We start from the raw sequence: 12,041 nt of genomic DNA on the forward strand, positions 1-12,041 counted from the left end.
AATTCAGCTGAATAGGCTGAAAGCTGTGGTAGCTTCCCAAAGGGCATAACTTTCTCTCAGTAAGTTATTTATTCACACACTAAAAACAAATAAATGAGCTCATGAATGCTTCACCTTTCATCTAATATACACACACATATACAAATGTATATGAATTTGTGTATATGTGGGAGCATATAATACTGTTTCTTCTCAAATGGTCCTTTATTTTAAAAGTTAAAATTATAAACACAAAATGGCAAAAAATTAGTAAATATATGTGGCCAAATAAATTAAAGGAAATTTCTCATTTCCGGGGGAAAAACGGATTCTTTAAAAAAACTGGAAGGATTAGAAAACAGGTAAAAACTAAAAAAGAAAGAAAAGAATAGTAAATTAGGAAAAGAGTGAAATTGATCAAGATAAAAATACAGGCAATAAGAAAAGGCATATATTGATCTTTTAAGTACTTTTTGTTTTCTTAAAGAAAGGCTCTTTTCTCTATAATTTTTTTGACCCTCTGGCTATCCAGGTTTTTTTCACATCTATACCACTTGAAACAAATTACTTTAGAAGCAGGGGAAACCTAAGTGGAAAAAGGCCAAAATAGACAGGGGAGCCTTGTGGGCTGCTGTCCATGGGGTCGCACAGAGTCGGACCCGACTGAAGCGACTTAGCAGCAGCAGCAGGCCAAAATAGGTGTAGAGCCTATTCCACATCCTTGTCATATTGCCTTACTCTACTACTGCTCCCACCATGGTCTCTTCCATTTATCCTTTTTGAATAGTATTCCTTTTTCAATGGCAAAACAGACCTGAAGATTTTGCAGTATTTCTTAGAACACTGCAGACTTCTTTCAGCTACCTGTCATTCTCCTCTCTAACCGGGCAGAAAAACTGTCTTAGTGAAATGTCACTTGAGACATTTCAGTTATTTCACAAAACGAGAAGAGTAATTAAAGCCAAATGGTAAATAGAACCTTGAAGTTTCTAAGCCTTTGTGATCTGTCTCCACAGTTTCCAAGACTTTTATTTGAGAGATGCTTATAACCATTCTGAATTCTTTCAGATCAGTAACTGGCAGGGCTGCAACAGGAGGCTATCTAGAGTGGTTCTACTTAACCTTCTGTACTATGTTGATGACCATGAAAATGAAAAACACTCACCAGTTCTCTCACCTCATGGACTTTCATTGTTATAAAATTGATGATGCTTTTCAAACCCTGTTTTATCAATGCAGAAAATAAGTAAATTTCTATACATTAACTGTGATAAAAGAAAAAAAAACACTGAATATTAGAATATGGTTGGAGACACCACATTTGTAAATCAATTTGCAGTTTTCATTTTGAATACCTTTCATACTCCACTTTATGGTTTACTGTTTATATGCAGAATACATGAGAAACACTGGGCTGGAAGAAGCACAAGCTGGAATCAAGATTGCCGGGAGAAATATCAATAACCTCAGATATCCAGATGACACCACCCTTATGGCAGAAAGTGAAGAGGAACTAAAAAGCCTCTTGATGAAAGTGAAAGAAGAGAGTGAAAAAGTCGGCTTAAAGCTCAACATTCAGAAAACGAAGATCATGGCATCTGGTCCCGTCACTTCATGGGAAATAGAATGGGAAACAGTGGAAACAGTATCAGGCATTATTTTGGGAGGCACCAAAATCACTGCCGATGGTAATTGCAGCCATTAAATTAAAAGATGCTTACTCCTTGGAAGAAAAGTTATGACCAACCTAGATAGTATATTGAAAAGCAGAGATAGTACTTTGTCAAAAAAGGTCCGTCTAGTCAAGGCTATGGTTTTTCCAGTGGTCATGTATGGATGTGAGAGTTGGACTGTAAAGAAAGCTGAGCACAAAAGAATTGATGCTTTTGAACTGTGATGTTGGATCAGACTCTTGAGAGTCCCTTGGACTGCAAGGAGATCCAACCAGCCCATCCTAAAGGAGATCATTCCTGGATGTTCACTGGAAGGACTAATGCTAAAGCTGAAACTCCAATACTTTGGCCACCTCATATGAAGAGTTGACTCATTGGAAAAGACCCTGATGCTGGGAGGGATTGGGGGCAGGAGGAGAAGGGGACGACAGAGGATGAGATGGCTGGATGGCATCACCGACTCCATGGACATGAGTTTGGGTAAACTCCAGGAGTTGGTGATGGACAGCGAGGCCTGGTGTGCGGTGATTCATGGGGTCGCAAAGAGCTGGACATGACTGAGTGACTGAACTGAACTTATTTCCATTAAAAACCATACCTTTTATTATTATTATCAATTAATTAGGTATATTTCTATTGGAAAACACAGAAATAGATGTGAAAGTCATTGTGGTTTATTGCCAGTATTTTCAAGTTACTAGTGTAAGCCTGACACCTTGTGGACAAACAGCAACAAAGTGAAATAAAAGATCATCTTGTTAACCGACAGTAGCTATTCAATTATTTTCATAGATTCTCACCTGCTGTAATCTATGAGAAAATAATTCAGTTCAGTTCAGTTCAGTCACTCAGTCGTGTCCGACTCTTTGCGACCCCATGAACTTCAGCACGCCAGGCCTCCTTGTCTATCACCAACTCCCGGAGTTCACTGAAACTCACATGCATCAAGTCGGTGATGCCATACAGCCATCTTATCCTCTGTCATCCCCTTCTCCTCTTGCCCCCAGTCCTTCCCATCATCAGAGTCCTTTCCAATGAGTCAACTCTTCGCATGAGGTGGCCAAAGTCACTGCAAATGGTGATTGCAGCCATGAAATTAAAAGATGCTATTCCTTGGAAGGAAAGTTATGACCAACCTAGATGGCATATTCAAAAGCAGAGGCATTACTTTGCCAACGAAGGTCCGTCTAGTCAAGATTATGGTTTTTCCGGTAGTCATGTATAGATGTGGGAGTTGGACTGTGAAGAAAGCTGAGCACCGAAGAACTGATGCTTTTGAACTGTGGTGTTGGAGAAGACTCTTGAAAGTTCCTTGGACTGCAAGGAGATCCAACCAGTCCATTCTAAAGGACATCGGTCCTGGGTGTTCTTTGGAAGGAATGATGCTGAAGCTGAAACTCCAGAAAATAATTATAATAGTTAAAAATACCCTGATATATTATATAACTTGTATTCTTTGAGCTGTGTAGGTGTGTGTTTGTGTGTTGTTTTATAGTCACTAGTGAGTGATAGTCATTCAGTCGTGTCTGACTCTGCCACACCTGTACTGGGGCCTGCCAGGCTCCTCTGTCCACGATATTCTCCAGGCAAGAATATTAGAGTGGGTTGCCATTTCCTTCTCCAGGGTATCTTCCTGACCCAGGGATTGAAACCATGCCCATTTCATTAGCAGTTAGATTGTTTACCACTGATCCACCAGGGAAGTCCACATCATAAATAAAACAAGGGGGATGTGAGAATTATGTTTATCCATTGAGACAAAGGGATTTGAATTAATTTGTCAGGTAATAAGAACTTGTCAAGAAATGAATAAGAAAGTAATGTATTTACTTATACTCTGCATTTTCTACCATTTTGAGGGAGTGATATAGTTTTAAGATCCTCAAAACCAATTAAATCCAGTTATAGAGAAATATTGAAGAGCGCTCTCTCTTTATCTGAATCATTAAACTTTCTCATCTGTCTCCTAAGACAGTTTTACTAAGAAATAAAGTATCATTTTCAGAGTGTGAAAATAAGTAGTCAATTGTGATGCCAGCTCCTCAGGTGTAAGAAATGGTTTATTCATCCATATTCCCACTGCAAATTATTGGTACACATGTTAAGTGTGTACATAGCTTGTGATCACTGCTCTAAGAGGTTTTTTAAAGTGTATTGTAAAATATCACAATATCTATATAGTTTATTCATATATAAATTCTATGAAGTCATCTATATTAGTATAATGTGTATAGAGGGTAGACAAAAGCTGTATATTTTCATTCCACAAATATAAGATTTGGGAAATTTGTCTGATTTGATTTTAATATCATCAATGTTTTATAATTATGATAGGTTGTAATGACAGGATCAGAGATGACAGTTCCTGAAGTATATGGTAAACCTTATAAGCCTTTGGAATTTATTTTGTTCAGAATGAGGATAAAAAAACTGAAGAAGCTACATTCTAAGAAACTTTTAGGGTACACTTCTTGGAAATTTCCATTACTTGGCATCAACAAATAATGGTGAATTTATTTTTTTTAATTTTATTTTATTTTTTAACTTTACAATATTGTATTACTTTTGCCATATATCAAAATCAATCCACCACAGGTATACATGTGTTCCCCATCCTGAACCCTCCTCCCTCCTCCCTCCCCATACCATCACGCTGGGTCATCCCAATGTACCAAACCCAATCATCCAGTATCGTGCATCGAATCTGGACTGGTGACTCGTTTCATACATGATATTATAAATGTTTCAATGCCATTCTCCCGAATCATCCCACCCTCTCCCTCTCCCACAGAGTCCATAAGACTGTTCTATACATCTGTGTCTCTTTTGCTGTCTCACATACAGGGTTATTGTTATCATCTTTCTAAATTCCATATATATGCATTAGTATACTGTATTGGTGTTTCTCTTTCTGGCTTACTTCACTCTGTATAATAGGCTCGAGTTTCACCCACCGCATTAGAACTGATTCAAATGTATTCTTTTTAATGGCTGAGTAATACTCCATTGTGTATATGTATCACAGCTTTCTTATCCATTCATCTGCTGATGGACATCTAGGTTGCTTCCATGTCCTGGCTATTATAAACAGTGCTGCAATGAACATTGGGGTACACGTGTCTCTTTCAATTCTGGTTTCCTCGGTGTGTATGCCCAGCAGTGGGATTGCTGGATCATAAGGCGGTTCTATTTCCAGTTTTTTAAGGAATCTCCACACTGTTCTCCATAGTGGCTGTACTAGTTTGCATTCCCACCAACAGTGTAAGAGGGTTCCCTTTTCTCCACACCCTCTCCAGCATTTATTGTTTGTAGACTTTTGGATCTCAGCCATTCTGACTGGCATGAAATGGTACCTCATAGTGGATTTGATTTGCATTTCTCTGATAATGAGTGATGTTGAGCATCTTTTCATGTGTTTGTTAGCCATCTGTATGTCTTCTTTGGAGAAATGTCTATTTAGTTCTTTGGCCCATTTTTTGATTGGGTCATTTATTTTTCTGGAATTGAGCTGTAGGAGTTGCTTGTATATTTTTGAGATTAGTTGTTTGTCTGTTGCTTCATTTGCTATTACTTTCTCCCATTCTGAAGGCTGTCTTTTCACCTTGCTTATAATTTCCTTTGTTGTGCAGAAGCTTTAAGTTTAATTAGGTCCCATTTGTTTATTTTTGCTTTTATTTCCAATATTCTGGGAGGTGGGTCATAGAGGATCCTGCTGTGATGTATGTCGAAGAGTGTTTTGCCTATGTTCTCCTCTAGCAGTTTTATAGTTTCTGGTCTTACGTTTAGATCTTTAATCCATTTTGAGTTTATTTTTGTGTATGGTGTTAGAAAGTGCTCTAGTTTCATTCTTTTACAAGTGGTTGACCAGTTTCCCGAGCACCACTTGTTAAAGAGATTGTCTTTTCTCCATTGTATATTCTTGCATTCTTTGTCAAAGATAAAGTGTCCATAGGTGCTTTGGATTTATCTCTGGGCTTTCTATTTTGTTCCATTGATCTATATTTCTGTCTTTGTGCCAGTACCATACTGTCTTGATAACTGTGGCTTTGTAGTAGAGCCTAAAGTCAGGCAGGTTGATTCCTCCAGTTCCATTCTTCTTTCTCAAGATCACTTTGGCTATTCGAGGTTTTTTGTTTTTCCATACAAATTGTGAAATTATTTGTTCTAGGTCTGTGAAGAATACCATTGGTAGTTTGATAGGGATGGCATTGAATCTATAAATTGCTTTGGGTAGTATACTCATTTTCACTATATTGATTCTTCCAATCCATGAACATGGCATATTTCTCCATCTATTAGTGTCCTCTTTGATTTCTTTCACCAGTGTTTTATAGTTTTCTATATATAGGTCTTTAGTTTCTTTAGGTAGATATATTCCTAAGTATTTTATTCTTTTCGTTGCAATGGTGAATGGAATTGTTTCCTTAATTTCTCTTTCTATTTTCTCATTATTAGGGTATAGGAATGCAAGGGATTTCTGTGTGTTGATTTTATATCCTGCCACTTTACTATATTCATTGATTAGTTCTAGTAATTTTCTGGTGGAGTCTTTAGGGTTTTTTATGTAGAGGATCATGCCATCTGCAAACAGTGAGAGTTTTACTTCTTCTTTTCCAATTTGATTCCTTTTATTTCTTTTTCTGCTCTGATTGCTGTGGCCAAAACTATGTTGAATAGTAATGGTGAAAGTGGGCACCCTTGTCTTGTTCCTGACTTTAGAGGAAATGCTTTCAACTTTTCACCATTGAGGATAATGTTTGCTGTGGGTTTGTCATATATAGCTTTTATTATGTTGAGGTATGTTCTTTCTATTCCTGCTTTCTGGAGAGTTTTTTTTTTTTTTAATCATAAACGGATGTTGAATTTTGTCAAAGGCTTTCTCTGCATCTATTGAGATAATCATATGGTTTTTATTTTTCACTTTGTTAATGTGGTGTATTACATTGATTGATTTGTGGATATTGAAGAATCCTTGCATCCCTGGGATAAAGCCCACTTGGTCATGGTGTATGATCTTTTTAATGTGTTGTTGGATTCTGATTGCTAGAATTGTATTAAGGAGTTTTGCATCTATGTTCATCAGTGATATTGGCCTGTAGTTTTCTTTTTTTGTGGCATCTTTGTCAGGTTTTGGTATTAGGGTGATGGTGGCCTCATAGAATGAGTTTGGAAGTTTCCCTTCCTCTGCAATTTTCTGGAAGAGTTTGAGTAGGATAGGTGTTAGCTCTTCTCTAAATTATTGTTAGAATTCAGCTGTGAAGCCATCTGGACCTGGGCTTTTGTTTGCTGGAATAATGGTGAATTTTTGACTTTTCTACCTCTGGCAGATTCATGTTGATGTATGGCAAAACCAATACAATAGTGTAAAGTAATTAACCTCCAATTAAAATAAATTTATATTAAAAATAAATTAAAAATAAAATAAAAAACATATTCTAATTAAGTGATAACTGAAATAAATGGATTGAATAGGTTGCTCTATCTCTGTGCTACCTACATACTCAATTTTCCTGAAATCCTAGCTTCATAGTACCATTCCCCATATTGGAAACTTCAATGCTGATGGTTTAGTTGCTAAGTCGTGTCCTACTCTTGTGACCCCATGGACTGTAGCCTGCTAGGCTCCTCTGTCCATAGGATTCTTCAAGCAAGAACACTAGAGTAGGTTGCCATTTCCTTTGCTAGGGTATCTTTCCCACCCAGGAATCTAACCTGGGTCTCCTGAATTGCAGGCAGATTCTTTACAGACTGAGCTATGAGGGAATGACCCTTGTTTTTCCATACAATCAAGGCCAAAATCCTAGACAAATCAAGCTAGGTCTTTCATCAACTAACTTCTACTTAATTCCCCAACCTAGACACCTAGGTCCAACCCTACACATACTCCATTCAGCTCACAGAGAGCACTATTCCTCAGTGAAACACCATTTTATCTCCTACATTGTCCTATTGCTCACTCTGATTGACATTGTTCTCTCCTCTGTTGGAAAAAATCCAAAGTGTGTGTGGTAGAAAGTAAAGGGATAATTTTATCAACTCAAAAACAAAGTGGGTTCCAACCATGGTTCTTGGGTTTGCATGGCTTCAGTGCCATAATTCCATTGTATCTCAGTTTCCTCATAATGTTCAGGTTGTTGTTGTTCAGTCACTATGACATATTCAACTCTTTTTGACACCATGAACTGTAGTCTTCCAGGTTCCTCTATCTGTGGGGTTTCTCAGGCAAGAATACTGAAGTGGATTGCCATTTCCTTCTCCAGAGGATCTTCCCCACCCAGGGATAGAACCTGTGTCTCCTGCATTAACAGGCAGATTTTTTACCACTGCACCACCAGGAAAGCCCCTAATATTTATGTTGTTGAGCCAGAAATAGTATATGTATAGGGCCTGATGGCAGAAAGTGAAGAAGAACTAAAGACCCTCTTGATCAAAGTGAAAGAGGAGAGTGAAAACGTTGGCTTAAACCTCAACATTCAGAAAACTAAGATCCTGGCATCCCATCCCATCACTTCATGGCAAATAGATGAGGAAACAGTGGAAACAGTGTCAGACTATTTTGGGGGGCTCCAAAATCACTGCAGATGGTGATTGCAGCCATGAAATCAAAAGATGCTTACTCCTTGGAAGGAAAGTTATGACCAACCTAGACAGGATATTAAAAAGTAGAGGCATTACTTTGTCAACAAAGGTCCATCTAGTTAAAGCTAGACGGTTTTTCCAAAACTACTGATTTTTCCAGTAGTCATGTGTGGATGTGAGAGTTGGACTATAAAGAAAGCTGAGCACCGAAGAATTGATGCTTTTGAACTGTGGTGTTGGAGTAGACTCTTGAGAGTACCTTGGACTGCAAGGAGATCCAACCAGTCCATCCTGAAGGAGATCGGTCCTGGGTGTTCATTGGAAGGACTGTTGTTGAAGCTGAAACTCGAATATTTTGATGCACCTGATGCAAAAAGCTGACTCATTTGAAAAGACTCTGATGTTGGGAAAGATTGAAGGCAAGAGGAGAAGGGAACGACAGAGAATGAGATGGTTAGATGGCATCACCGACTCACTGGACATGAGTTTGGGTAAACTCTGGGAGTTGGTGATGGACAGGGAGGCCTGGTGTGCTGCGGTTCATGGGGTCACAAAGAGTCGGACATGACTGAGTGACTGAACTGAACTGAACTGAGAGCCTGATAGGAAATAAATGCTCAATAAATATAAAATACTGTTTTCTCTTAAAAACCTAATTTTCAAAGTAAATTCCTCTGTAAAACATCCCTGCATTGGCCAGACATGTTAATAATCTGGCAATGCATCTGTTGTCATATTTGCCACACTATATCACTACCTGTGATTCGCAAATTTATTTCCAGTCTAGATCTGAGTTCTAGAATTTTATCTCCAACTATTTACTCAACATTTATTTGTTAACTCATAGATGCATCAAACTTAAATTTCCAAAACACAATTATTCATATTTTCCCTTCTAATTATACTCACCTCAAATTTTATCTAATAAATATGTTCATCATTCAATCCTTTGCTTAGGCTTCACAACCAGTCCATCATGAAATCCATTCTGTTTTATCATCTCTATCTCCAAGCTTATCTTCATAAGTTTATTCTGAGTCATCTTTAATTTGTTTTTTAATTGTTTAATTGGTGGAAAATGGCTTTACAATTTTGTGTCGCTTTCTGCCATCCATACAGCAATGCAAATCAGTAACAATTACATATATAATCCCATCCGTCTAGGTCATCACAGAGTATCAGGATGGTATTATTCAGCAACTTTCCACCATATCATTATCTCTTGACCAAAATTCTGTACTAACCCCCTAACTCTTCCTTACCTACAAGTTTTCTACTTCTAGTCCAAACAGCCCACCCACCCCACATCATATGCTAATTCATAAATGGTAAAGCTCATATCAATATTTGGCCATTCACTATAATATCATCCAAATTTACGAATCAAATAGACAATGTCAATATGATCTATCTTGCTTCCGTTTCTGAGCTTGTATCCTGCCAGACTCTTCCTCATTTACCACAATCCTGCCCAAGCAGTCTCCTTAATGTCCTTTGGGTAGTGTCAGTTCAGGTTGTTATAACAGAATACCATAGATCTGGTGGCTTATACAACAAGCATTTATTTCTCACTGTTCTGCTGGCTGGTAAATCCAAGATCACGGTGTAGGTAGATTCTGTCTCTGGTGAGAGCTCACCTTTTGCTATGCCCTCATAAGGGAACTCTCTGGGATCTCGTCTATAAAAGCATTTGTCCTCTTCCTGAGGCATCTACCTTCATGACTTAATCACCCCCTCAAAGGCCTTATTTCCCAATATCATCACATGGGCAATCAGAATTTAACATATGAATTGAGGGAACACAATATTCATTCCATAGTGTTCTGTCAATCTCATTCCCAAATTGCCCTTTGAATGTTATACCTTCTGACTGAAACATTTCCCCACAAATATTCACAAAAAAATTCTCCTTTCTTCTCTGTTCAAATGGAAATGACAAATCATTGCCTATACATAAACTTATCAGGGCTTCCCCATGGCTCAAGCAGTAAAGAATCAGCCTGCAATTCAGGAGACACAGGTTTAATTCCTGGGTCAGAAAGACCCACTGGAGAAGGAAATAGAAACCAACTCCAATACTCTTGCCTGAAGACTCTCATGGACATAGGAACCTGGTGGTCAACACTCCATGGGGTCACAAAGAGTCAGACACAACTGAGTGTACATGCATAATCTTATCAACAGCTGAATATGTTATATTTTTATTCAAATAAAAATATCTTTGTATCCCTATTCTTAAATTTATAAGCTCCTTCAGGGAATAGCCAGTTTCCCTGTCGGCTCAGATGGTAAAGAACCGCCTGCCATTCAGGAGACATGGATTCAATCCCTGGGTCTGGAAGATCCCCTGGAGAAGGGAATGGCTATCCACTTCAGTATTCTTGCCTGTGGAATTCCATGGACAGAGGAGCCTGGTAGGCTACAGTCCATGGGATCGCAGAGTCAGACATGACTGAGAAGATAGTATTGACAGATAAATTCACTGCAAAATTCCCAGTGGCTTGTACATATTAGTTGCTTAAAAAAGATTAGTTGTCCTCTTCTCTACTGCTTCACAGACACATTGTCTCCGTATGGTAAAATGTACTTAAAAACACATTTTGGGAGTATTAAAATTGGTAATGAAATCTTACAAAACATGAATTATAACAATAATATAAAGCATGTTACAAGTGGATTATAATCATAAAAGGACAAAAGGCTATATTTTGCCTCTCATAAAACTTAAAACAGGTAAAGCATAAAATCAGTCTACTTGAATTTTGAAACTTGTCGAATACACTCATGCTGCTCAGAGCTTCCAATTCTTAACGTTGAAAAACAAACACGCTCTTGTTCACACAGAGCAACTGTCTCAGACTATATTCACTCATTTCTTGTTTTTTCTGTTTTAAGTCAGACACCTTTCACTTTCCAGGTATAAGACTAGTATTACTTTTTATGTTTATGGCCCTATAAATTTCAGTCAGCTGTTTATTCATGTCTACTTTCTGCTTCCTGTCATTTAACTCCCCATTAAGAACTCTAAAGCATGTATTTGCCAGAATAGTTTTTCACATTCCAATGTACATTTAGTGTCTTTGTTCTTCTGGAGGCTAAAGGTTCTCATCCTGATCCATGTTCAAGGACTCTTTGCATCAGCTCTTGGCATTTCAGGAATGTTATGAAAAACAACTGACTTGATGTTTTTGTTAATATTTCTCTAGTTTACTTAAGACCCCAAAAGGAACTGTAAAGCTAGAGTGGAAAAATAGCACATTATCCTATTAAGAATTTCAGTTCTGGCATAAAACACTATGCAACTGAACTTGGATGTCAAGTGTTATCAATTACTACTTTTGGGTGAATTACTTAACTTTCTAGGCCTTGGTTTCCTCATTAGCAAAATGTAAATACTACTGATCTGTACATTGATGTTATGATTGAAATAAAAATATTCCTCATTGTTGATTATATAACATAAACATTGTATCTTGACATTAGAGATTAAATGAGAAAGCATTAATATAAAAGGGCTTCCCTGGTGAATCAGTGGTAAAGAATCTGCCTGCAATGCAGGAGTTGCCAGTTCAATCCCTGGTTGGAAGATTCCATCGAGAAGGGCATGGTGACCCACTCTGGTATTCCTGCCTGCAGAATCCCATGGACAGAGGAGCCTGGAGGGCCACAGTCCATAAGGTCACAAAGAGTCAGACATGATTGAAGTGACTGAGAACACAGATAAGTAAAGTGTATAGTACAACGTCTGGAATGTAGTGTATACACAACTAATGATTGATAGGGTTATTGGTTAAATTTAAGTTACTTCTT

The sequence above is a fragment of the Bubalus kerabau genome, chromosome 7 (genome assembly GCF_029407905.1).
Source record: "Bubalus kerabau isolate K-KA32 ecotype Philippines breed swamp buffalo chromosome 7, PCC_UOA_SB_1v2, whole genome shotgun sequence".
In the NCBI taxonomy this organism is placed as follows: domain Eukaryota; kingdom Metazoa; phylum Chordata; class Mammalia; order Artiodactyla; family Bovidae; genus Bubalus; species Bubalus kerabau.